The 26803-nt window shown below is 51.2% G+C and overlaps 1 protein-coding gene across 7 annotated transcripts in view; it reads left to right on the top strand.

The window, feature by feature from the left end:
* The window catches only part of GRB10 (growth factor receptor bound protein 10), a 216560-nt gene that overhangs the window by 16312 nt on the left and 173445 nt on the right, over positions 1 to 26803 (top strand). For all 7 annotated transcript variants that reach the window (XM_065939818.1, XM_065939823.1, XM_065939817.1 and 4 more), the window contains exon 2: positions 17543 to 17704. The gene's annotated coding sequence lies outside the window, so the exon portion shown is untranslated. The remainder of the gene's footprint in view (positions 1 to 17542; positions 17705 to 26803) is intronic.

Consider the following 26803-nt stretch of genomic DNA (forward strand, 5'->3'; position numbering starts at 1 on the left):
TTCCTGGGGAAATTTTGCAGGAAAGATGATGTGTTCCTGAGAGTCCCGGGACCCTTGGGCTCAGGAGTTTCGGGGCTGTTACGTCTATGGGCAGAGCTGTGTTTCTCCCCGTTTCCCGGCTGGGTGGTCACGTCGTGGCTTGGAGTGTCGCAGCCAAGGCCCAGGGCTTGAGGCCTTTTGGAGGTGGGACCTGCTCGTGCCCCCATCATGCTCACAGTTCTGTCCTTTCTTTACTTCTTGAGCCCCTGGTGGTCACGGGGGCGGTTCCCAGGGTGCAGAAGTCCTCCTGCATCGAGCTCCATCCTCAGGGCCGTCTCACGTAGCCTCTGGTAGGTCAGTGCTGGGTTTGGGGGTGCCTGGGTGCTCTTTGAGTGCACAGGGCCTTCTTTAAGCTGGCAGGGTCACCTGGGGCTTGCCGGAGGTGAGGACGTGCGTGTAGGCACTGGTCCCTCTCGGCTCCCTGGGGAGTAGGCACCTGAGGATAGAGGTGACGGGTATTACGGAGGCCCTTGCCCTATTTAGCAGAGTCAATCTCACGTTCTCAGGTCAGAAATAGATCCTCTTTCCCCTCCTTAAGCGCGGGTGCTGCCCCGGGGGTAGTAATCTGTTGAGGAAACCCGAGGAGGCGGGAGACGCTGGGGGCTGCAGCTCCCAGGCCCCAGGAAGGAAGCACCTTCGGGATCGGCTCTGATGGGGACGCAGGTACATTGTCACTGTCGCCGTCTACTCTGCTCTCTGGGTCTGTGTCTGGCTCCCCGGGGGAGGGGGAGCCCCCACCTTCCAACGGTGCAGCCATTCTGGAAACACTGGACGTGTGACATCTTCCCTCTGCTGTGGGCCCCCTTTGGTAGCTTATTTGTTGGGGGCAAAGGAGAAGAGGGGAGGGTGCTGAGTGACCCAGAGCCCTGCGTCTTGCAGGGCGGGGACCAGCCAAGGTCTGAGGGGTCGCCCTGGGTCCCCCTCCTCTGCACCTGGAGTGGAGCCCACGTGGGCTCTGACAAGGGATGCTGTTTGCAGGGCCATGTCTCGGATGAAGAGTTCTGAAGTTCAGCATCATTTCTAAGAAAATCTTCCCTAAGGAAGAAGTCTCTGGGTCCAGAGTTACTGAGGCCACGTAAGGGGAAGTCTGGATCTTCGGTCTCTAGGCATTCTCAGACTCTTTGGGTTTAAAATATGGGTGCAAAGTGGAAATGATGGCAGGAGCCACATGCCACCAGTCAGCTGAGGTATCCTGTCTTCTAGGCTGGGTCGGGGAAAGTCAGGTGGGGGGCCTTGAAGCAGCCTCCATGGGTGGGGAGAAGCTCTGCAGGATGGTCCAGGCTGCCGTGGGAGGGCGGTTCTGACATCTAGTCTGGCTGCACTGGCTGAGCACACCCTGCCCGTATCCTGCCTAGTATGGGCTGCCCCGTCCTACGTCATGGTTAAGATGGGGGTCTCAGGTGCCTCAAAGAGCACTTTGGAGCTAAGGAGGGTGAATAAGTAGAGACCTAGAAGGCAAAGGGGGTGCTCTATTTATTGGATGCAGAAAAGCTGAGCTGTGATGGGGGAGCAGAGGGACCTGCCTTCTTTTCCTTCTGGCCCTCTTTCTGCTGGTGGATCTGAAGGGCCAGGAAGCATGCAATCTCCCGAGGGCGCGAAGGGCCCCTCTGAGTGCACAGGGTCGGGGGTAGGGTCCCTACCTGGGACCTGAGCTCCGTGGGAGGACAGACCTTAGCCACAGGACCTGTTTTTCTCTGTCAGGTTGAGCTGTTTTTACTCACAACACTTCTGACACCAAATGTAAGGTGTTTCCTCCCAACATCATTTCTCCAGCTCTTCAGGCACCAGCTGAGTGTCCTACTGCTCAGCTCAGCTCTGACACCATCTGCCCGGAGTTAGAACCAGACCCCATAGGTTAAAGGGCCTGACATGGCCCTGGGACACAGTTCAGGTACAGCCAGATGGGAGTGATGCATAAGGTAAGGTATAGGGGTGGGGTGCATCCCTCTCAGCACCCCAGAGTGTTCACCAAACCAGGAAGCTCCCCGAACCCTGTCCTTCAGGGGTTATGTGGAGGCTCCATTCCTTATGTGTGATTGATTAACTCATTGACCATTGGTGATTAATTCAGTCTCCAGCTCCTCTCCCCTCCTCAGAGGTCATAGGATGAGGCTGCAAGTTCCAGCCCTCAAACCATGCCTCAGCCTATTGGTGAGCCCCAATTCTGAGGCTGTTTAGGGAACCCCAGCCCCCCAGCCGTCTGTCACCTCATCAACATACAAAAGACACTCACCACTCTGGAAATCCCATGAGTTTCAGGGGTATTGTACCAGGAACTGGAACAAGACCAGATACTTATCTGTTTACCATCCAGGTAACGCGTGCAAGCCTCAAAGCACATCCTTGGGGTGTCGAGAACTAGTGAACTTGGAAAGCGTGAAGACAGGGCACGGGCTGGGAGGAATATGTGCTGTGTATTTGCAAAGAGGACTATCTAGTAGCTAAAGCAGGTAGTTTTGGTCACAATGGAAGATTCCTTCTTGGGTTTTGATACTGTCTTTCTTCCCGTGAAGCCCCCTGTGTGGAGTGATGGCTCTTATCTTTCCTGAGCATTTGTCATCATGATCCACAATCACAGAAAACTAACCAATCTAATCACATGGATCACAGCCTTGTCTTACTCAATGAAACTACGAGCCATGCCATGTAGGGCCACCCAATACAGACGGGCCATGGTGGAGAAGTCTGACAGAATGTGGTCCACTGGTTAAGGGAATGGCAAACCACTTCAGTATTCTTGTCTTGAGAACCCCATGAACAGTATGAAAAGACAAAGAGATAGGACACTGAAAGATGAACTCCCCAGGTCGGTAGCCCAATATGCTACTGGAGATCAGTGGAGAAATAACTCCAGAAAGAATGAAGGGATGGAGCCAAAGCAAAAACAACACCCAGTTGTGGATGTGATTGGTGATGGAAGCAAGGTCTGATGCTGTAAAGAGCAATATTGCATTGGAACCTGGAATGTTAGGTCCATGAATCAAGGCAAATTGGAAGTGGTCAAACAGGAGATGCAGCAAACTAAAATGGACTGGAATGGGTGAATTTAACTCAGATGATCATTATATCTACTACTGTGGGCAAGAACCCATAGAAGAAATGGAATAGCCATCATAGTCAACAAAAGAGTCTGAAATGCAGTACTTGGATGCAATCTCAAAAACAACAGAATGATCTCTGTCTGTTTCCAAGGCAAACCATTCAGTATCATGGTAATCCAAGTCTGTGTCCCGACCACTAATGCTGAAGAACCTGAAGTTGAATGATTCTGTGAAGACTTGTAAGACCTTTTAGAAGTGAAGTGAAGTGAAGTCACTCAGTCGTGTCCGACTCTTTCCAACTCCATGGACTGTAGCCCACCAGGCTCCTCCGTCCATGGGATTCTCCAGGCAAGAATACTGGAGTGGGTTGCCATTTCCTTCTCCAGACCTTTTAGAACTAACACCCAAAAAAGATGTCCTTTTCATTGTACGGGACAGGAATGCAAAAGTAAGAAGTCAAGAAACACCTGGAGTAACAGGCAAATTTGGCCTTGGAGTACGGAATGAAGCAGGGCAAAGGCTAATAGAGTTTTGCCAAGAGTATGCACTGGTCATAGCAAACACCCTCTTCCAACAACACAAGAAAAGACTCTACACATGGACATCACCAGATGGCTAACACTGAAATCAGACTGATTATATTCTTTGCAGCCAAAGATGGAGAAGCTCTATGCAGTCAGCAAAAACAAGACTGGGAGCTGACTGGCCCAGATCATGAACTCCTTACTGCCAAATTCAGACTTAAACTGAAGAAAGTAGGGAAAACCACTAGATCATTCAGGTATGACCTAAATCAAATCCCTTTCGATTATACAGTGGAAGTGAGAAATATATTTAAGGGATTAGATTAGATAGACAGAGTGCCTGATGAACTATGGACAGAGGTTCATGACATTGTACAGGAGACAGGGATCAAGACCATCCCCAAGAAAAAGAAATGCAAAAAGGCAAAATGGCTGTTTGAGGAGGGCTTACAAATAGCTGTGAAAAGAAGAGAAGCAAAAATAAAAGGAGAAAAGGAAAGATGTACCCATTTGAATGCAGAGTTCCAAAGAATAGCAACGAGAGATAAGAAAGCCTTCCTCAGTGATCAATGCAAAGAGATAGAGGAAAACAATAGAATGGGAAAGAGTAGAGACCTCTTCCAGAAAATTAGAGATACCAAGGGAACATTTCATGCAAAGTTGGGCTCAATAAAGGACAGAAATGGTATGGACCAAACAGAAGCAGAAGATATTAAGAAGAGGTGGCAAGAATACACAGAACTGTACAAAAAAGATCTTCATGACCCAGATAATCATGATGGTGTGATCACTCACCTAGAGCCAGACATCCTGGAATGTGAAGTCAAGTGGGCATTAGGAAGCATCACTACGAACAAAGCTAGTGGAGGTGATGGAATTCCAGTTGAGCTATTTCAAATCCTGAAAGATGATGCTGTGAAAGTGCTGCACTCAATATGCCAGCAAATTTGGAAAACTCAGCAGTGGCCATAGGACTGGAAAAGGTCAATTTTCATTCCAATCCCAAAGAAAGTCAGTGCCCAAGAATGCTCAAACTACTGCACAATTGCACTCATCTCACACACTAGTAAAGTAATGCTCAAAATTCTCCAAGCCAGGCTTCAGCAATACATGAACCGTGAACTTTCGGATGTTCAAGCTGGTTTTAGAAAAGGCAGAGGAACCAGAGATAAATTGCTAACATCTGCTGGATCATCAAAAAAGCAAGAGAGTTCCAGAAAAACATCTATTTCTGCTTTATTGACTATGCCAAAGCCTTTGTCTGTGTAGATCAAAATAAACTGAGGAAAACTCTGAAAGAGATGGGCATACCAGACCACCTGACCTGCCTCTTGAGAAATCTGTATGCAGATCGGGAAGCAACAGTTAGAATTGAACATGGAACAACAGACTGGTTCCAAATAGGGAAAGGAGTACCTCAAGGCTGTATATTGTCACCCTGCTTATTTAACTTATATGCAGAGTACATCATGAGAAACACTGGGCTGGAAGAAGCACAAGCTGGAATCAAGATTGCTGGGAGAAATATCAATAACCTCAGAAATGCAGATGACACCACCCTTATGGCAGAAGTGAAGAGGAACTAAAGAGCCTCTTGATGAAAGTGAAAGAGGAGAGTGAAAAAGTTGGCTTAAAGCTCAACATTCAGAAAACTAAGGTCATGGCATCTGTTCCCATCACTTCATGGCAAATAGATGGGGAAACAGTGGAAACAGTGGCTGGCTTTATTTTTCTGGGCTCCAAACTCACTGTAGATGGTGATTGCAACCATGAATTTAAAAGACTCTTACTTGTTGGAAGGAAAGTTATGACCAACCTAGACAGCATATTAAAAAGCAGAGACATTACTTTGCCAACAAAGGTCCGTCTAGTCAAGGCTATGGTTTTTCCAGTGGTCATGTATGGATGTGAGAGTTGGACTATAGAGAAAGCTGAGCACCGAAGAATTGATGCTTTTGAACTTGGTGTTGGAGAAGACTGTTGAGAGTCCCTTGGACTGCAAGGAGATCCAACCAGTCCATCGTAAAGGAGATTAGTCATTGGTGTTCATTGGAAGGACTGATGTTGAATCTGAAGCTTCAATACTTTGGCCACCTGATGCGAAGAGCTGACTCATCTGAAAAGACCTTGATGCTGGGAAAGATTGAAGGTGGGAGGAGAAGGGGACAACAGAGGATGAGATGATTGGATGGCATCACTGACTCAATGGACATGAGTTTGGGTGAACTCTGGGAGTTGGTGATGGACAGGGAGGCCTAGCATGCTGCAGTCCATGGGGTCACAAAGAGTTGGACATGACTGAGCGACTGAACTGAACTGAACTGTCATCTTGATGATGGCAGAGAATGAATTCTAGGAAGGTGAAGGTGAACTTTAGGCATCTGTATAGGTGACCATTTGAAGTTTGTTTGACTGTTTCCATAGCTCAAATCATGGGCAGATGGAGAATGAGATGTTAAGTTTGAATTTTGATGTTGAGTTGAAGTCTGAATTCGCTTTGCAGTAGGAGACTCAGCCCCCCCAGACACCATCCACATGAGGGACAGTGAGTATTCTGAGGGGCACTCACCTAACGCAGGTGGGCTTCCAAGTAGTCTGCTTGGGACACCAGGCCCCTCAGTGGCTGTCTGACTGGTGAATAGTCTTCCTGTTTTTCCTTTCCTCTGGTCCAGGGAGTAAACTTCTCCAGACTTGGGGGGACCTGATTTTTGGTCAGTGATGTGTCAGTGAGTTGGATTCCTAAAGAAGTTAGCAGTTATTTAGGGATGTTACCGAAGGGGATTATCAGTAACTGAGAGTCCCCTGCTGGATTCCTGAGAACAAGTTCATGCAGAAGGTGCTTCAAGCATGTGCAAGCCACTTTTGCAGCATCGACAAAAATAATGATTGGGCATGCATGCTGCAGGCTGTTTCTCTCCCCATGTTATCGTTCCAGGGTCTTGACCAAGATTTGGCCTCACACCTGTATCTTGCATTGAAAACAAGCTTAGGAACCGTATCTGATTGTTCTGTGATTCCCATGCTGGACTGAGAACATAGTGAATGCCCCATGTATATTGGTGGAGTGGATTCAGGAGAAGAATGATGAATTTCAGGGCTCAGATGAGCGTGCAAAGAGGTGGTTAAGGACGATAGTACCAGCCGTTCAGTGGTTGGCTGGGAACTCCTGGGTGGCTGAGAGCCTCAGTGTGATGTGCTGCCTTCAGCAGCAGGAACCTTTCAACTGGTTTCTAAAGAACATGCTCTTCTTTCACAGGAATTGATTCTGGATGAGAGTTACTTGGGAATCGAGGCAGCAATATGAGTCCTCACGTTTTCTACACAGTGCTAGATCCCTGTAGAAAGAGAATTAACTGCCTGAGCCTGTGTTTCCTGCCCCCGCCCCACTGGCTTTCCAGACCATGTGTGCTACCGCGGACTGTCACCTTAGGAGAAGGGCCCAGTCCTCCACGTCTGCCCTGTCCTACACAGCCGCTCCTGAGTCGCTGGGAGCGTGTGCTGGGCGAGGAGAAGGTGCGAGCCTAGGGCCGTGAGTGACGCGGTGGCTGCCTCTGCATTTGGGAAGCCCAGCTCTGTTCTGTGCACACCCTTACTCTGCATCCTGATAGAAGATGCCCTCCTTGCACAGAGAAGCAGGCTGAGATCCAGAGTGTCCTGGGCATTCTGCTCGCAGACCCAGCTCCCGAGGCCCAGCGCCCAGAACAGGATCCCCGGGGCGTGACAGGTGTGCAGACGGCGGTGGGGAGCATGGGAAGGCGCGACGCGTGGCGGGAGGGCCTGCCCTGTCCAGCCACCCCGCTGGTCAGAGCTTTAGCCCTGCCCCAGGCACAGTGTGAACAGGTTGAATACTCGATGACCTGACGGTGGGTCAGAGCAGGGCGGCCAGGCCCTGTCGTGATGGGCTCACTGCGAGGTGGCATCTGGGAGATGAGTTGATACAGAACCACATATGGACCATTCCCAGGCCCCAGTGGATACCCTGGAGCCTGAGCCATGCCTGCAGAGCACCCGAGGGCTGCAGGGTCAGTGGGAGAGGCCCCTTGTCTTGGCTGCCACACTGGGACACCTGTGGGACTAGCAGACGTGGATCCCGAGGACCAGAGCCTGGGTCGCCCGCCAGGCCAGAACATTTTGCTTGCTGGAGCGTGGCCCCAGAGCCTGCAAGTCCAAGTGAAGGGCCATGTGGCAGGGGAGAGCCCATCCTCCGAGGGCTGGTGACTCACGGTGCCGGGACCGGGCTGTGGGTCCCTCATGCTCTGAGCTCAGGGAGCAGCAGTCTTCCTGTCCCTCCTGAGCAGCTGTGCCGGGGGCGGCCTCCAGGTGCCCACCCCGCCTAGTCTGCGGGGACTGCTGTCACGCACGACACGCGCACCTCCCACGGCTCTGGAGGCTGGACAGCCGAGATCACGGTGCCGGCAGAGCCAGTGTCTGACGAGGGCACCTTCCTCGTTCGCAGACGCCCGCTTCTCCCTGTCCTCCCGTGGTGGACACGCAGTACACACTCACTTTCTGATCTCTCCTCTTTGGCTTCTTCCCAGTTTTTCTGAGATGTAATTGACATACAGCACTGAATATCTGTAAGATATATAGTATGTTGATCTGATACATCCATCATGAAATGATGGCCACAGTATGTATAGTGGACACCCATCATCTCATATAGATACAAAGTAAAAGGGAAAAATTTTTTCTATTACAGTGAGAGCTTTTAGGATTTACTCTGTTAACTTTCACATATAACATGAGCAATGTGAATTATATTCACCATGTTGTACGTTACGTCTCAGCTCTTCTAAGGGTCCTGATCCCATTATGGAAACCCCACCCTCATGACCTCATCTCACCTAGTGACCTTCCAGAGGCCCCTCCACCTTGGGGGTCTGGGCATCGACCTGTGGATTTGGGGGGCACGCAGCAATGCAAGCAGCAGCAGCCTCTCAGGGCCCCATTCCTGCCTGTGCCGCCCCTTCAGTCCGCTGTGGCTTGCGGGTGGAGCACCGGGAGCAGCTGGGCGGGCTGGTGCTGTTCTCCGGCTACTGGAGGGCTGAGCGGCCCGGCCAGCAGGGACTTGGTAGCCACTGATAGGACTGTGAAGAGGACTGTCACTTGGAGACGAAAGTCATTGAACAGCAGCAGAGGAAGTGGTTAACTGCGGTAGTTTGGAGTATGCCTCCACGCTGGGTCTGGGCTCAGCCCTGCTAGACCCGCCCTCCGTGTGCGATAGCCCGTCTCAGAGCCGTGGGTCATCGTGCTCCAAGCGCTGCTGCCTTGGGCAATCCTCCGTGTCTGCCGTTCTTCCTCAAATGCTGACTTCTGTCTGAGCCAAGGACCAGCTAGTCATACTTTATCCTAGAAACCTAGAACCCACAGCCATGACTCCTGAAGGGTCCAGAGGAAGAAAAGGTGTGCTTCTCTTTGGAAAATAAAGTGTGAGGCTCAGGGGGCGCTGGACTTTGGGGTGCGCCCTGTGCGCTAGCGCATGCTGGTACGGGCTGTTTGCAGAGCGGCAGTAAAGCGCCCGAACAAGATGGAGTCTGTTTCCTCTCGGTTTATCTGGTGAGCAGGGGAGAAGCCCTACCCAGCTGCTAGCTGGTCCCCCTTCTGCAAAACTGTTGCTGCCTGAAGAGTAAACTGTGCTTCCTCCACGAGGTAGAGTCTTTGCTTACTTTTCCTCATTCTGTTTTTCTCTTCTCTTCTCATTCTCTTCTCTCCAAAGAGAAGAAAGTACAAAAGAAAGGAAAAGAAAATAGAGGCAAATCCTTGGCATTTCTAGAAACAGCCTGTACAAAAGAACCCTGAGATCATTTTCATGTGACCTCCCGGAAGCATTTAATGGCCTCATTGTTGGCGGGAGGGGGCAGTGAATTCTCTGGAATTCCTAGAATGGTCAGAGGCTGCTTGGGCAGAGGGAGGAGATAGATGCCTGGGAGTCACCAGGATCCAGGGTGAGGGGTGTGGAGGGAGGAGGAGCAGGCAGGACCACTGCTCTGAACCTTGATGACAGTTCTTCCTAGAAAGATAAATGATATTATTACATAATTGCCTTCCTGTGAAAATTCCAGCCCCCGAAGTCTGCAGAGTTGAGTCCCTCTCGCTCTCTGTTCCTCCCCGCGGCCTCCCTCCCATTAGAGATGCTTGGGGTTCTTCTGGGTCTTTTTCATGTGGAATTCCAGACAAGCTCGTGCACTCTTGTCAGTTCCCCCTTTTTGCAAGACTGTTAGTCCTGATCTCTCTTCCTCCTTCATCTTAGTCACTGGTAGTCAAGAGCCCCCTTTGCCAGTTCTCTGAAAAGCGCTCTGCAAGTTGCATCACCGCGTCCTCGCGTGAGGTCAGGACTGGGTCATCTCATCCCAGGACCCAGAAGCTGTGGCCTTGGAGGGAGCGCGCTGCTGGCTGGGGCTATTAACCTCACTGGTGGGGTCCTCCCCGCGGGACCACCTGCCAGCCTGCAGAGTCCCTGCGCCAGAAGACCTCCCCAGGCTCCCATCGGGAGGTGTTTCCACACTGTCAGCAAAGCTTTGCGCCCTCGGCCTGTGCTAAGAGCTGAGGCTGTTGCAGTGTCTGGTATGGGTCTGGGCCCCAGCTGCTGAGTGGCTCCTCGGTGGGGAAGCAGACACGGAGTCAGCAGCAGGAAGGCAGCCGTGGACCCCCGGGATGGGTCTCCAGGGCCTGCGGGGTCCTAGAGCGGCGAGTAGGGCCAGAATGGGGAGGAGAGGATGCGTGCTGCAGGGTGTCAGCAAGCTGAACTCGGGTTCTCTCACTGGGGCACGGCAGAACCCATCAACTGACATGGGTTGTGGTGAAGGAAAGTGCAGTGTTTATTGCAGGTGCTAGACAAGGAGAAGGGGCAGCTCGTACGCAAAAGACCCGAAATCCACGGTGGCTTCCAGCAGACGGTTGTTAAAGGCAACGTTTGGGGCGAGAGGTGCAGCTCCTGGACCTTCTGACTGGTTGGTGGTGAGGTGACAGGAATCTGAGTCATGAGCCTTCTGGTTCCAGCCAGTCTGAGGTCTCCACGCTTGTAGTCAGCATGTGGTCACCGCCCTCCACCTGGGGAGTTTCTGCAGCACAGCTCACAGATGAGCACCACGTTGTCATGCTGATCCCTTACAGAGGCGCTGGGACCCTGCTTTATCCTTGAGCTGTTGTCACTAGTTTCCTCGCTGGACATTAGTTTCCTGCTTTTCCTCTGTTCCTGCATTCCCTCGCTTCCCTAGTTAGTAACTGTTTGGGTCTGCTCTTTGGAACTCAGGGAAAGCATAGGAAACAAAAGCCTTTTTCTACAAGCAAGAAATAGGGATAAAGAGGGACTTTGGTGCCGGGGCGGGGGGCTCCACAGGGTCCTGCTCCGTTTCCATCCTCTTTTTTCTTTGTCAGTCCTCAGTCCCCAGGGGACCAGGTGTGGGACAAGAAAGGGAATCATGTTTTGGATGGAGAGGTTAATCATAAAGTTGGTTTCAAGGAGAGGAAGAAGAAAGGGGATCATCCCGGACAGAGGACACAGGGGTCACAGGAGGGGAGCGGTAGGACTTGGGGCAGGCCAGTGGCATGGAGCGTGAATCTTGGGCCGGCCATTTCGCAGGAGCTTGAAGGCAGGCAGGGCTGTTGGTGGGCGTTCCGTGTATCCCAAGGTGTATCCCAAGCCCCCAGCTGACTTGTGAGGGGTGAAGGTGCAGCATGTGGAGGGAGCTGGGTCCAGGTCAGATGGGAGTGATAGCTGGTGTTGGCACCTGAAGGCAGTGGATGGATTTCAAATGCTTCTTTGGCCACAATTAAGTGGCCTTGTGGGTTGCATGGGCAGGAGGTCAGGGAGGCCACAGGCAGCCGCTGGGTTTCTTCCACGCGTTCCTTCCGGGAGCCACTGCTGGGAGCTGAAGGGGGGTGGTGGTGAGCAGGTGTATCTGGGTTGCTCCAGCTTTCTTGTGTTCCCAGATGTGGCAGTGATTGCTTTTTGTGTGTGTGTGTGCACACTCAGGTGACAATAAGTTACAAGAAGTGAGATTCCTGCTTCTAACACTGACGTTTGGGAGATGCTAGGCTGCCCAGAGCCTGTTCAGGAGCCCCGCCTATGGCTTAAGCGATCCCCCTTGCTCTAAGGCCATCCCCAACTCCCAGGGGTCATCTCAGTTTTTTAAATGTTCAGCAGTCAGATGTGTCAAAATTTATAGTTCGTTCATTGCTTCTATAATTTGTGTTTCCATGGTTACTTGGGAAGTTGAGTTTCATGTGTGTGTTTGACGAATTGTTTGCTTCTGTCCTCTCCCTGTTCTTACACTGGGCTTCTCATCCCGTGTTATTTTAATAAATGAGAGATTTACTGAGTGCAGATTGTTGCCTGTGTTCATGGTAGTTTCTCTCGGGGCTTTTTGCTTCCCTTTGGACTTTGCACAGATGATCTTTGACTATAGATGAATTGATTTCTCCTTCCTTGCCTCCTGGTGAAGAACTTGAGTCTGGTATGTATTTTTTGTTTTTAATTTTTTATTTTATATTGGAGTATAGTTGATTAACAATGTTGTTAGTTTCAGGCATATAGCAAGTGATTCAGTTAACCATATGCATGTAACCATTCTTTTTCAGATTCTTTTTTTCATTTAAGTTGTTACACAGAATATTGAACAGAATTCCCTGTGCTATTCAGTAGGTCCTTGTTGATTCTTTTATATATAGTAGGGTGTATATTGTCAATCCCAAACTCCTAATTTATCCCTCCTCCCATGCTTCCCTCCTGGTGACTGTAAGTCTGTTCTCTATGTTTGTGAGTCTGTTTCTGTTTTGTAAATAAGTTCATTTGTATCCTTCTTTTTAGATTGCACATATGAGTGATATCATATGATACTTGTCTTTTTCTGACTTACTTCACTCACGATGATCATCTCTGGGTTCATCCATGTAGCTGCAGATGGCACTGTTTCACTTTTCATGGCTGAGTACTCTTCCACTGCGTGCATGAACCACATCTTCTTACCCACTCCTCTGTCACCCATGGTGCTGCAAATGGCACTGTTCCACGTTTCGTGGCTGAGTACTCTTCCACTGCGTGCATGAACCACATCTTCTTACCCATTCCTCTGTCAGCCATGGTGCTGCAGATGGCACTGTTCCACGTTTCGTGGCTGAGTACTCTTCCATTGCGTGCATGAACCACATCTTCTTACCCACTCCTCTGTTAGCGGTCAGTCAGGTGGCTTCCGGGGCTTGGCTGTTGTGAATCATGCTGCTGTGAACACTGGGGCGCACGTATCCTTTGGAACCATGGTTTTCTCCAGATGGTCTGTATGCCTTTTGCTGCCTGTTTCTTGTGTCGGCCACTTGCCTGCAGGAGGTGTCTGGTAGGTGCCTGTTATAAGGTTAAGAAGGCTCCTTATTTTATGCCCATCACTGAAATACTGATTCCTGCAAGCAGGAGGCCCCCCCTCCCCCATCCTCTGTGCTTTGAATTTCAGGCTCTTCTTTATGACTATTTTCTATTTCTCTAAAAGAAAAAAGATAAACTATGCTCCAAAAAAAAGTAACTGAAAGGAAAAAAATGAAGAGCAGCCTTACAAATAAGTGCAAAGGTTGTCTATTTTCTTCTCATGCAAATGACAGTTTATCAGCAAGATGCTAGAGCAGGTGGGTGGATTCAAACATCTATGGATTTGAATCTCACCTTTTCCATTTCTTAGCTGTGTGAGCTCGACAGCTAGCATATTGCCTCCCAGGCTTGGTTTCTCCACCTATAAAATGGGGTCATAATTCTACCTCAAGAACTGGCAATATTTCATTATTCTTAATTAAGAACCACTCATTTGTGCCTTATTATGAGTCTCATGTCCTTTTACTCCTTTTAATCTTCTAGAACGGTTGTAAAGCGTTTTGTGGGGTGTCTGACACAAGAGGTTGTCACTGAAGGGTGGTCATGGCCACCTCCTCAATCATCATGGTGTCATCTTTATCTTGGGTAGCATCATCGGGAGAGTCAGGGCAGAGGGGAGTCAGGGCTCCCCATCCCACGGGTCCTGTGTGCGCGTTGTGGGGAAGCTTGGGGATTCAGCACAGTCTCCCGTTAGGATAGTTCATGCTGCTGTAATGTGATGGTAGCGTTCATATTTTTAAGCCCAGCCCTTCTGGTGGTGCTAGAAGGATTTCTACACAGCACCACCCTGTTTTAATTACTTTTGCTTTTACATCATCTTCTGTGATGAGCAGATTGTTCTCTTAATACTCTATGATGGACAGTCTTACCTTTTATTGTATTTTGTCAGTTTTCATGAGATACTGCCTTTCATTGACAAAATTAATTTTAATTTTTAAGTTCATTATTTGAAGACAATCAAAACCTTTGTGACGGTTAGTCTTCCCATTTAGGAACTTGCGTCTCCAGACACCTAGGCCTTTTCTCTCTCATGGAAGGGTGGTGATATTCCTTATTCTGTTGGGCTGGTCGTAGGACTGGATTGGCACAGGCGTGTATGCCTATCAGCTGTGGAGAGGGGCTATTTTCCGTCTGTCTTCTGGTCACTCACCATGTGTGTCTGTGTGTGTCCTGCCCCTCACTGCCCTGCGGACTCCGGATTCGTGTTGGGGAGAAGAGTCCTGCCTCTTCAGGGAGGCAGTCCCCTCATCCCGCTGCATTTCCGTCCTGTTTGACCTTGGACAGGCTTCCTTGGACAACCCATCTTCAGCCTTGCGTGGTGTCCCCCAGAAGCCCCGTGGTGAGGACTGGTAGTGTCCTTGGTTCTGCTTGACCCTGAACTTGAGAACCAGGTAGGGTCTGGACCCTTCCGTAGGTTTGGGGTAAGTTTCCGTGACGGCATCCAGTTGGGAAGCTCTTTCTGGGACACGAGTGCTCGGTCCTGGGCCCTGCTCTGCATCCTCTGGAGCTTGGGGTGTCTGCTGACCATGGTCCCAAGGCCACCATGGGAAGGCGCTTCCTAGACTGGGTCAGTGTCACTGCTGAGTTGTTTCCAGACCCTTCCTTTGTGTGTGTGGTTTGAAAGCAGGATGTCGGCATTTGGACGGGAACGATCCTGGGTTTGAACTTCCTTGTGTTGCCAGCATCCTCACGTTCTAGCTTCTCTACCCTGGAAGTAGCTGTAGCATCACTGGAATGCAGGTCCCGTCTAGGTGCGCCTGACGGCAGTGAGGGACAGCAAAGATTCTCAGCTTTAACTGTGTTCCTTTTCAGCCGTCCAAAGGTTCTGAGATTTTTATGATCACTTAGAAAACGTTGCCTTTTCTTCAATTCCATTTCTTTCATGTATTTCTCAGTTCGTCTTATAAGCACCTTCTTAGGCCATGAAAACAGAATGGCCTCTGAGGTCAGTACAATCCTGAGTTTAATTTTTTTGATGAAAGGTATTTTGTCCCCTCTTGAGAAGCCCCAGCCTTCATTCCAAAGTGGCCGAACCGCCTCATCATGAAGCTTGGGATTTGTTGAGTGTCTAAATAGTCACTGTTATGACTCTAAATATTTAGTGTGAGAAAGCTAGACAGAAAGAAAACTTTATATTAACTCAGGAATTTCTGGAAGGGATCAGCGGCACTCAACAGAAATCAAGAGGTCCTTTGTTTCTGAAACATTTTGGAAGTAAGTGAAGACATTTCTTTTTCGCCCAAGTTTGTATATTCTTCAAGTTTTTGTCATGTCTGCCTATGGAACCACCTGATTGGTGATCAGCACCCAGAAAGTTCCGTCTCTTCTGTGGGTCTGGGTGCAGCTGGTCTGGTTCCTATAGGAAGCCTGTGGGTCTGTGCCGGTGGGGGTCCAAGTGATGGGGCCCTGGAAATAGCACCTGTACGTTTGTTCCTGGGGAGGGTGCTGTTATCTTTCTTTTCAGCTCATCAGGTTCAAAAATCATGTCTTTATTTTATCTGTTACATATCCACTTTCTTAAAAACACATGAAAATGGTTAAAGTGGTGAACAGCTTGAGAGGCAATTATGTCTGTCATTTTTTTTTAAATTTAGTATAAAAAGGAAATTTCCCGAACATATATTGTCAGCTGAAGGTCACAGGCATGAAAGATGCATTTGGAATTGGTCCTGGGGCTTTTGGGTGACATCCAAGGAAAGATTTTTCCTCTGGAAATGAAGGGAGACCTCTCAGGATGTGAGGGTTAGAGGTGATGACGGGCATGTGGTACTCTGTTGTCGTATGACCTGGTGCCCTTGCCAACATGCCAGCCAGTTGTTCAAAGACCCTCATGCCTGTGTGACCATTCGCCTTTTTGTTTTCTCTTTTAAGATTTTTAAACTTGGAGTCAACTTAGCTCCTGGAATTTAGAGTTGTTCCACTGGACATAAACATTGTAACACTTTTCAGGCTTACACATTCTTTGAGGGTGAAAGCAGGCACCTTTCATCAAATGCCTTTGCACGCATGGGTAACATTCAGCTTTGAGCAGTCAGATAATCCTGCATCAGGGTCTCTCCCCTTTTGATCCTAGAAGTTCAGCGTTCCCTCTAAACACCAGCAGCCTTTACAGCTTGCAGGAAGCCACTGTGTTCTGCATCTGACAGCAGGGGACTTGCCTGCTGAGTCCTAGCTTGTAACTAGTGTTTGTCTAACATTTACTGTATGTTGTATCCTAAGTCTTGGCATGCATTTGCTCACTTCATGCTCATAAAAGCCCTGGAGGGAGATGTTATCTTCACGGTGGGGGACACTGAGGCTCAGGGAGTGGGGTGATCCACCCACAGATCACCCGCTGAGAGGGAATGGGGTCAGGGGGTGGTGGACGTTGTCTGGCTCCCGCACCAGATTCTTAGCCTGAGTGCCCAGATGTACCTTCTGCAGGGATTTCTAAATCCTCGACACTGGCCTCTCCCACGTCAGGTTGGAGGCAGGGCAGGCTTTGTTTCTGCCATTGAGTGGTCAGGGTGAGCTAGTTCAACATCCCTGGGTGACATGTCCCCACCCAAGGACACCGCGCCGCAGACACAGGCACAGCGGTGCTTGGGACTTTTGTCCACGGAACCTGTGCTGTCTGCCGATCTCCCTGTTGTCGAGTGAGTGTTTCCTCTGGACTTGGGGAGATTCCGTGGCATCCAGTGTCATGTGCCAGGGCCCTCCCTCTGGGAGGCGGTGCTCTCTCCCCTCCGCCCTGCAGAGGGGTAAAGCGCAGAGATTCCGTGGCATCCAGTGTCACGTGCCAGGTCCCTCTGGGAGGCGGCTCTCTCTCCCCTCCGCCCTGCAGAGGGGTAAAGCGCAGAGATTCCGTGGCATCGAGTGTCACGTGCCAGGACCCTCTGGGAGGCGGCTCTCTCTCCCCTCCGCCCTGCAGAGGGGCGGAGTGCAGAGCTGTCTTGGTGACCAGACGCTGCCCTCTGGCAGGGGGAACCTTCATCTTTGTTCCCCACCCCCCAACCCTGGAGCAGGGTCTTGGCCCTCACAATAGAAGTGAGAGTGTTGAATCAGAAGAAACAGCCCGGATTCCCGCCCCCACCATGGCACACACGTGGGCCCTGCCCAGGGCCTCTCAGGCACTGCACACCATGGGCCAGAACCTGGTCTCAGATGAGGATGGTCCCAGGGGATGGGGTGAGGGTTGTAGCCTGGCAGGACCTGGGAAGGATGTGGGCTGTGATCTAGGTGCCACGGATGCCTTACAGGTATAGACTTGGCCTTGCAAGAGAGCAGAGGCCTGTCCAGTCCTTACCTGCCTGGCTTTGGTAGGGGAAGCACTCGGGCAGTGACCTGGGACCAGCAGCTTCCCAAGGCTTTTCTGGTGTCTGTGGGCCTTTGTCCCTGTGGTCAGCGCCATGGCGACTAGCAGCCTGCTGCTTGTGGACTCCTTTCGAAGTCTGTCTTTTAAACAGTCTCCTTGAAAAAAAAGAAAAAAACACTTCTGTTTGTTTAAAATTGTTTTAAAACTTGTATACTTGGGTGCAGGGTGTAAAATTCACACTTGTGCAAATTCAGCATGTTCAGTGAAGGCCTCCTTGTCTTTTCAGCTTTGGAGTTGGGCATCATGCTGAGCCTGAAGAGGGGGCTGCAGGGGGCAACGGCCCCGTGACTGTGACTGTGACCGTGACCTGTGACCGAGACCAGTCGCTACTTCTACGTTCCAGCCAGCTGGCCCCCAGACGCCCAGAGCCCCAGAAAGCCCCCGACAGGTAAGCTCTCTTTGCATACTTTGCAGGCCGTGGGTCTGTTCACTGTTGGTGACGGGGACATTAGTAAATGCATCCTATTGCAAATCACTAAGTGTGGGCAGAGACGTCCCACTGGGCCTTTCCTTCCAGGGCTTCTGCTGGGAGCCTCGCCTGCTTGGTGGCCTCCCCCCTCCCCGTCTTTGAGCTGAGGTGGGTGGGATGGGAGAGCACAAGGCGCTGGGTGCAGGCCCTGCAGCCCAGCCTTTGTGCCACCATCCCTGCTGCTCGCCCGCTCCAGGCCCCTTGCGTTCTGTGCAGTGAGTGCTGATCTGCACGTGTGCTCAGCTGCCCAGTCGGGTCTGACTCTTTTCCACCCGATGGACTGTAACCTGCCAGGTTCCTCTGTCCATGGGATTTTTCCAGGCAAGTGTACTGGAGAGGGTGGCCATTTCCTTCTCCAGGGGATCTCCCCAACCCAGGGATTGAACCTGTGTCTCCTGCATTGGCAGACAGATTCTTTACCACTGGGCCACCTGGAAAGGCCTGAGTGCTGATATGCTCCCAGGTTATTCTGAGATTCCCACGGTGAGCCCTCAGGAGTTGGCAGCTGTTTTTTAGAGCTGGACCAGAACAGAGCCAAGGTGGAGGGCCCTGCTGAGGCCCTGTTTTCTTTGTTGGGGGTCTGCCCACCTGTAGCACTGCGACTGAGGGCATGTGCGCCTTGATGGTGCAGGGCGGGCGCGCCGGGACGGTCCAGGGCGGGTGCACTAGGACGGTCCAGGGCATGTGCGCCATGACGTCCAGGGTGGACGTGCCGTGACGGTCCAGGGCATGTGCGCCGTGACGTCCAGGGTGGACGTGCCGTGACGGTCCAGGGCATGTGCGCCGTGACGTCCAGGGTGGACGTGCCGTGACGGTCCAGGGCATGTGCGCCGTGACGTCCAGGGTGAACGTGTCGTGACGGTCCAGGGCATGTGCGCCGTGATGTCCAGGGTGGACGTGCCGTGACGGTCCAGGGCATGTGCGCCGTGACGTCCAGGGTGGACGTGCCGTGACGGTCCAGGGCATGTGCGCTGTGACGTCCAGGGTGAACGTGCCGTGACGTCCAGGGTGAACGTGCCGTGACGGTCCAGGGCATGTGCGTCGTGACGTCCAGGGTGAATGTACCGTGACGTGCCGTGACGGTCCAGGGCATGTGCGCCGTGACGTCCAGGGTGGACGTGCCGTGACGGTCCAGGGCATGTGCGCCGTGACGTCCAGGGTGAACGTACCGTGACGGTCTGTGACGGTCCAGGGCATGTGCGCCGTGACGTCCAGGGTGAACGTGCTGTGACGGTCCGGCGCGGGCGCGCAGTGACGGTGCAGGGCGGGCGCACCGTGACGTCCAGGGCGGGTGCTGGCCCCTTCCGCCTCTCTGCCTCCTGGGGAGGCTGACCTGGCGACGGACCTTCTCTCTCACTCCGGCTGGCCTGGCTGTGGGTACTTACCATGCTGTTGGTGGGTCTGAGGTGTCCCCTAGAGCACTGAGGCTGGATTGTCTTTTTGCACGTGCGCCTGCTGGAGCCTTTGCCCAGAAAGAGTAGTGGGTAGTGGAGACTGTATCAGCCCGCTCAGTTCAGTTCAGTTGCTCAGTCGTGTCCAACTCTTTACGACCCTGTGAACCACAGCAGACCAGGCCTCCCTGTCCATCACCAACTCCCAGAGTTTACCCAAACTCATGTCCATTGTGTCGGTGATGCCATCCAGCCATCTCATCCTCTGTCATCCCCTTCTCCTCCTGCCTTCAATCTTTCCCAGCATCAGGGTCTTTACAAATGAGTCAGCTCTTCGCATCAGGTGGCCGAAATATTGGAGTTTCAGTTTCAGCGTCAGTCCTTCCAATGAACACCCGAGACTGATCTCCTTTAGGATGGACTGGTTGGATCTCCTTGCAGTCCAAGGGACTCTCAAGAGTCTTCTCCAACACCGCAGTTCAATAGCAGCAATTCTTCGGCGCTCAGCTTTCTTCACAGTCCAACTCTCACATCCATACATGACCACTGGAAAAGCCATAACCTTGATTAGACAGACTTTTATCAGTTATCTCAGCCGCTGGCATAAACCACACTCCAGCTGGCGATCTTGGAGGCCAGAAGTCAGAGATCAAGGTGTGTGCAGGCTGACCTCTCCTGAGGGCTGTCTCGGGGTGTGTAGACAGCCGTCTTCTCCCTGTGACCTCACATGCTGTGTTTCTACGTCCTTTTCTTAGAAGGACACCAGTCATATATGGGATGAGGCCTCTGTGAAGTCCTCATTTTACTTTGATTATGTCTTTAAAGCACAGTCACATTCTGAGATCCTGGAGGTTGAGGCTTTACCATGGCTGTGTCTGAATTTATCCCCTAACATCGGGGACCGCCCCCCAGGCCAAGTGGCTGAAGGGACTGGGGGCTGGGGCCCATAGCCCTTGGCAGGAAGGCTGTACTCTGTCTGCCTTGTGTCCTTCTCCTTCCCATCTCATTTCTCCACCTCTCCTTTCTGCTGCCTCCTTGCTGACCTTGCTCTTCCCCTCCAGGTTTCCTCTGTGGTCCATAGAGCAGAAGAGAAGGGTTCTTAATCTTTGGGGTTCATTCAGTAGATGCTTCCCGAGTGTCTTCCTTATCTTCGAGGCTAACATGGTGCATGTTCTGTTCCGAGCTCAAAAAGCGCACGTGTGACGTTTTCCTGTTCCCCTCCAGTCAGTGGGCAGGACGGCTGATGTTGCCTGCAGTGTGATGCTCTTCCCTGGGTGTCAGTGAGGCTTCTCGAACTTTCCTGAACCTTCGTGGCCCTCGTGGTGGACAGATTGTGCCCTCAGACAGACTACTTTCTCTGACATGGGACCTCTCCTCCCAGCAGAGGTGTATGAAGATCACAGAAGCACCTTGTCTCCTGGGAGAATCAATTATATTGAAAAAAATGCACTTTGTGGCTGATGGCAGTGCCAGCTCTTTGGAGTCCGAGGCTTCAGGGCACAGGCCCCAGGTGCTGGGGCTTGTCTTGTCCCTGTGTAGACTGTGTGGGGTGCTGTGGGGCCGGGGTCCCATCATGCTGTCAGGCTGGTCCCCTGCTCCTCGGTCCTGCCTCCCCTTCACCTGTGAAGCCCTTCTGAATTGTCCTGAGATGCCTGGAGGATGGGGACTGTGTGTGTTTCTGCTGAGCCTTCATAGTGTGGAAGAGACACATCTGAAAAAGGCAAGAATACACCCTTGAGCCTCCTGAGCCCCCACTTCTCAGCGCACCTGACCAGCCTGCACCTCCCGTCCTTCTTCTGTCAGATTGGTCAAACACAAAAGACTTAAACCTGTGGCTTCTGACAGACTGGCCAGGCACTTCTTGGCACAGACACAGCATTGAAATGAAGCCTTGTTTCACAGTTAATCCTCCTGTTTGGGCTCGAAATCTAATTATCAATGCAGCTTAGGCAGTGGGTCCACTGGTGTGGAAGGCACAGCATGGGATCCATCCCACTGACCCCCGAGAGTGGGGAGCTGTGTCTGTGGCCACCTAGCCCTGGTCCCCAGAGGGTCAGCAGGTGCACTGACTAAAGAGTGACCTCAGAGAGTGCCCTGTGGGGACTTTCCAAAACCTTCTCAGCCCCAGTACCCTTCCTTGACCGGGACTCTTGCTCAGGTGCCCTGTCCCAGCACCACGTGGAACCCACGGCTGAGACGGGGCCTGGAGCGCCCGCTGACCCAGAGGGGCAGGGCTGTGGGAGCCTCTGTTGCTTCTCTGTGTCCTTGTGACCGTTCTCGTGATGGGCCTCAGCAGGGATGAGCAGATAGAAAGTCTTTGGCTTTCTAAAGCCAGTTTGTGGTATTCCGTGGCTGCATACTGCACCGTTCGCCCTGGCCAGTTCCTGAAATGCATGCTGGTGGGATGTGCGGGGAGTGGGGGGCGCACAGGTCCATGAACTCCACGCTCAGACCATTACTGCAGGGTGTGTGGACTTTGCCTGCCCACTAGTGTGCAGGGTGGGGATCCTTGGCATCCTTGATGAGCCTCTGAAGTACAGGGAACACATTTGACCCAAGTTAAGCTCACCTGAGCACATTAAATAGCATGCTTGGTTGAAACCATCAGTAGATCTGTTCTTACTTTCCTGACTTTGATCAACTTACTCTGTAAGTTCCTCATGAGCAGCCGTGTGATACCAGGTCTGTTCTCGGTGCTGGGGGTACCTTGGTCTGCAAGCATGAAACGCACGTGAGTAGCATGATTCCGTTAAGCACTCTTGTTCTGTTGGATATGTGAGTTAGGTGGAAGCCAGCCCGCTGGAGGTCCAGACAGATGTTGTATCACAAAGTAAGGGGGTCCAAGGGGGCCCAGTGGGAAGGCAGTTAGGGAAATGGTTATGTCACCTCTGGCTTTTTTATACAGTGACTCCCGCCAGGGCACCCAGCCCAGACCTAGGTGAACTCCATGTGGGAATCACGGATTCATGGGTGGTGAAATGGGGTGGGATGGATCGGATGGCAGCAGAGTCTACTGGATCTCAGGAGACCTGTTTGATTCGGGGTCATGGTGATGAGAGACAGAAAGGTGCAAATGATTTTCATCATCCGATTTCTGTCTTCCCACTCCAGGTCCCAAAGAGGCCGCTGAGTGCTTCCCTCCGCCTCGCCATCCTCGGGCCCTGTGTTTTGGCTGGTTATTTTGCTGTCACTGGATAACTTTTAACTCACTTGGGTCAGAGCTTTGCACCCCAGGCTCAGCGTCCCTGCCGCGGCTCCACTGGCGGCCCAGCCTCTGGCGATCATCCTCCCACCATGGCCCATAGAAGCGGTCCTGCCCCTGCAGGGTGGCTGGTGGGAGAGCGCCTCTCTCGCTGGCTTGTTTGCCCTTGAGGTGCAGGCAGGAGAGAGCTCGTTTTTGCTATTGCAGTTATTTTAACTTACAGCAAGGCAGGGCTAGGCTAAGGGTAGAGCCTACTTCTCTGCCCAGTTGCACGGATCAGTCGTTCCTTCCCATTTACAGTATCGTTTGAACCAAAGTGTCCTCAGAATCTCACTAAAGATGGAACGGCTTCTGCCTTCCTCTCTTCAAGGGCAGAAGATCACAGCGTGCGCCCGGCTGTTTGGTCCTTGTGTCAGCTCACCGTGAACAGGCCTTTCAGACGCCCGTGTGCTTTGACATGTGCTTTCTTTCCTTCCCTCCTGGGCATTCTCTTGTTTCTCGGTTTCTGGATCAGCGTGCTCCCCTGACTTTTCTGTGTCTGCTTCCCGTTTCTCCTCCATCACTTCCCCTGTTCACTGTGTCTGCTGTCATCTCTGCACGGAGGGCATCCTCACGTTGTTTGGGCTGACTGCACCCTCCGGCAGAGCTCCCATGTGGTTTTATTTCTGCCTCATTTGGGGACTTTGCCCTTCCTGCCCTGAGCTGGTGATGTTGCCCATGCCTGTCACTGTCACTGGGTTAAACCCAGAAGCAAGGTGAGCAAGCCTGAGCAGGGCCGGGTGACCTCACACATGGCGGGACCTCAGTAAATGCCTAATGAGCTCTGTTGGGTCCAGATATGTTGAAGCTGTATCTTAGCAAATTATTCTCTGATGAAAAGAACCTAAAAGTCACTTAAGATTGAAGGAAGAGAAATGCCTAGAGGCTGTCATGCAGAGTGAAGCAAGTCAGACAGAGAAAAACCAAATACTGTATATTAACACACATGTGTGGAATTTAGAAGAATGGTGCAGATGAAGCTCTTTGCAAAGCAGAAGAAGAGATTCAGGTGTAAACCACCAAATATATGGGCACCAAGGAGGACAACGGGGTGGGCTGGATTGGAAGGTTGGGTTGACGTGTATACACTGCTATGTATAAAACAGGTAACTAATGAGACCCCACTGAACAGCACAGGGAACTCAGCTCAGCACTGTGTGGTGACCTCAATGGAAAGGAAGTCCAAACAAGAGGGGATGTATGTGTGTGCGTGGCTGGCTCACGGTGCTGTGCAGCAGAAACTAACAAGGTGATAAAGCAGCTCTATTCCAACAAGAATTTAAAGAGAAAAGGAGGAGAAATAATGTTTCTCTCTGCTTAGGAGGAACTTGGAGGTGTCGCTTTTTGGCTTGCATTTGTTTGAGAGGGTTTGCAGCTCCTGTGGAAGCGTGTTTGTGACTGCTGGGCTGAGGCTCTGGACACGGGTCTCCAGGGCTGCCTCTGTCAACAGTCCTTGCTCAGTCCAGCTGCATCAGCCTGGTTCTCAGTTGTGTTTTGGACATCTTGGGTTTGTGTTGGGGGACTCTGGATCCTGTCTTAACCTTCTTGGCAGGGAGTTTCACTGTTGAAGTGTAGATGCGTCCTTGTGGGGTGGACGTCAGCGGCTCTGGGGTCTGTGTTTCTGCGGGGTGCGCCACGCTGCTCACCACAGTCGGCGTGGGTGAGCGCAGCTCCTCTCCAGTCTCTCTCATGCCTTCCTGGAGCACTGCCTCCCCTGGGCCCCTGAGAGCAGGGCCACGAGCTCAGCTTTCTCACTGTGGAGTGGGACGGATCTCCCACTGGACCCTGCTGGACTGGGACGTGCAGGAGGGGGCAAAATGCCAGTTCACCCTTCCTCTCACTCCTGATCCCCTCCTGACGCCATCAGTCTGGAGGCAAAGCTGCCCTGCCCCTACAGGGGAGCTGGGTGTCTACTTCCTCCAGGTGGGAGGAAGAAGACCAGGTCTTCTTGGCAGCAGGCACAGTGGCAGGGGGTCTGAGCCTAAGCACCAGCTACCCATAGGCCCGGGGGCCAAGGGGGTGGGAAGTTAGGTGAAAACTGACACCTGGGTGGGTGGGAACATTTCACCACTGGTCTTTGTTGGAGTAGGGTGGGTATTCCTGGAAAGGCTCTGGCTCTGTTGGGCTTTTTCTTTGGGGTAGGGTGGGGGTCAGTGGGAAGGCTCTGGCTCTGTTGGGTGGGGTGGGGTCACTGGGAAGGCTCTGGCTCTTTTCTTGGCTCTTTGGTGGTAGGAACAGACACTCTTGGAGCTTTGCTTTTCTTTGATATATATAAATATATTCTTTTTCATATCCTTTTGCTCTATAGTTTATTCCAGGAAATTGAGTATAATTCCCTGCCTAGACAGTAGGACCCTATTATTGCTCCATCCTGTAGATAAGCATGAGGGAAAGGGGGCGACAGGATGAGATGGCAGGATGGCATCGCTGACTCAGCGGACACGAGTCTTAGCAAACTCTGGGAGATGGTGAAAGACAGGAAAGCCTGGTGTGCCAGTTCTTGGGGTCACAAAGAGTCGAACATGACTAAACGACAGCAATGGATAAGTTTGCACCTGTTAATCCCAAACTCCCAGTCCTTCCCCCCTCCCCCTACTCCTTGGCACCCACAGGTCTGTTAGAGCTCTGTGTCCATGAATTTGTTTCTGTTTCATAAGTACATTCATTTGTGTCATATTTTAGATTCCACATATAAGTGAGATCATAAGATACTTGCCTTTCTGACTTTATTCATGCATTGAGATCCATTCATTTAGCTGCGCATGGCAGTATTTCGTTCTCTTTATGACTGAATAGCCATTATTTCTTTTTGTTGTTGTTTTTTTCAAATCTTAACTTTTTATTGACGTATAGTTGGTGTGCAATGTTCTATGTTACAAGTATACTATATAGTGATTCACAATTTTTAAAAGTTATACTCTATTTATAGTTATTATGACATATTGATTATGTTCTGCATATTGTACAGTGTATCCTTGTAGCTTTTTTTTTTTTGGAGTATAGTTGCTTTACACTGCTGTCACTTTCTACTGCACAACAAAGTGAACCAGCTATCCATATACCCCCTCTTTTCCTTAAAGCTTCATGCTTGTAAGCAGTGACAATCAATGTCAAAGTTAAATTTGGACAAAGTGCACTGCAGGCTTGCAGTTGGCGTGTTATTTAAGATAAGTCATAGGATCTGAACCCATCATTCTCAGCTCAGACGCGACCCCTGTGTGACGCCCCCAGTGTCACCGGACGTGGTGAAGGGATGCCTGGCTCGGTCTGTACCGTCTTGGATATGGGAGCTGCAGGCAGCAGATAGCCTTGCAGAGCACGTGCTCTGTGGAGGGAGGAGGCGCAGAGACCCGATAGCGGTGACACCCAGAACAGTGGCTGTAAGAAGTACATTGTGTGTATGTGTGCTGGGGCCTCTAGTAAGTGCTTCTGTGGATTAAATTATCGGACCTTCACAACAGCCCTCTGAAGTGAATATAAACTCTCCCCATTTTACAGAGAGGGCACCAGGGCACCAGTAAGTTAGAGACGGCTCATCCCCTTTATTCACCCCGTATCACTAATGTTTATTTGTGGGACTTCAGTGGTGGTCCAGTGGTTAGTCCTCTGTGCTTCCAATGCCAGGGGTGTAGGTTTGATTCCTAGCTGGGGAACTAAGATCGCACATGCTGCATGGTGCAGCAAAAATAAATAAATGAAACGTTAATGTGCGCTTGATGAAAATAAAGCAATAATTATAAACAAGTTTATTTGTAACCTCAAACCAATACAGTTGATGAGTTTGCATTTTCTAGAGTGTCACATAAAGCTGCCTGGTTTATTTTGTCTGGCCTCTTGCCCTCGGCATCGTTATTTTGAGATGCATCTGTGTTGCAGCAAGAACTTGTTCCTTTTTTAATGCTGAGTAGCATTCCTTTGTGTGGACCCGTTGCAGCGAGCTTATCCGTTCACCTGCGGGTAGTCGTTTGGGCTGTTTCCAGGTTCTTGTGGTTTCGATACAGCTGGTATTTCTTTACTGCCTGGGGCCTTCTCTCGAGGAGTGCCCTGCCCTTCTGCCACCCTCCTTTCTGGACCTCATTTTCTCCTGTCCAAGTGAGGAGTTTCTGGTTTGGGGTGTGACTGTGGGTCTGCCAACACAGCTCATCTGTGTTCTGGTCTGGGAGAGAGCAAGGGTAGGGCTGGTCAGGGAGATGATTTCCAAGGCCAGCCAAGGCAGTGAACAGGCACCAAGACAGAGGTCTGGACACATGTGGACCCCACCTTGCTAATTCGTTCCAAGCCTCATTATAGTGTCAGCGACCAGACCACTGTGGATGCTGTGAATCTGCCCTTATTTTGCTGCTTTTACTCATGTTAGGAATGGTTAGAGATGATTCCTGGAAACAT

The sequence above is a fragment of the Muntiacus reevesi genome, chromosome 6 (genome assembly GCF_963930625.1).
Source record: "Muntiacus reevesi chromosome 6, mMunRee1.1, whole genome shotgun sequence".
NCBI lineage: Eukaryota > Metazoa > Chordata > Mammalia > Artiodactyla > Cervidae > Muntiacus > Muntiacus reevesi.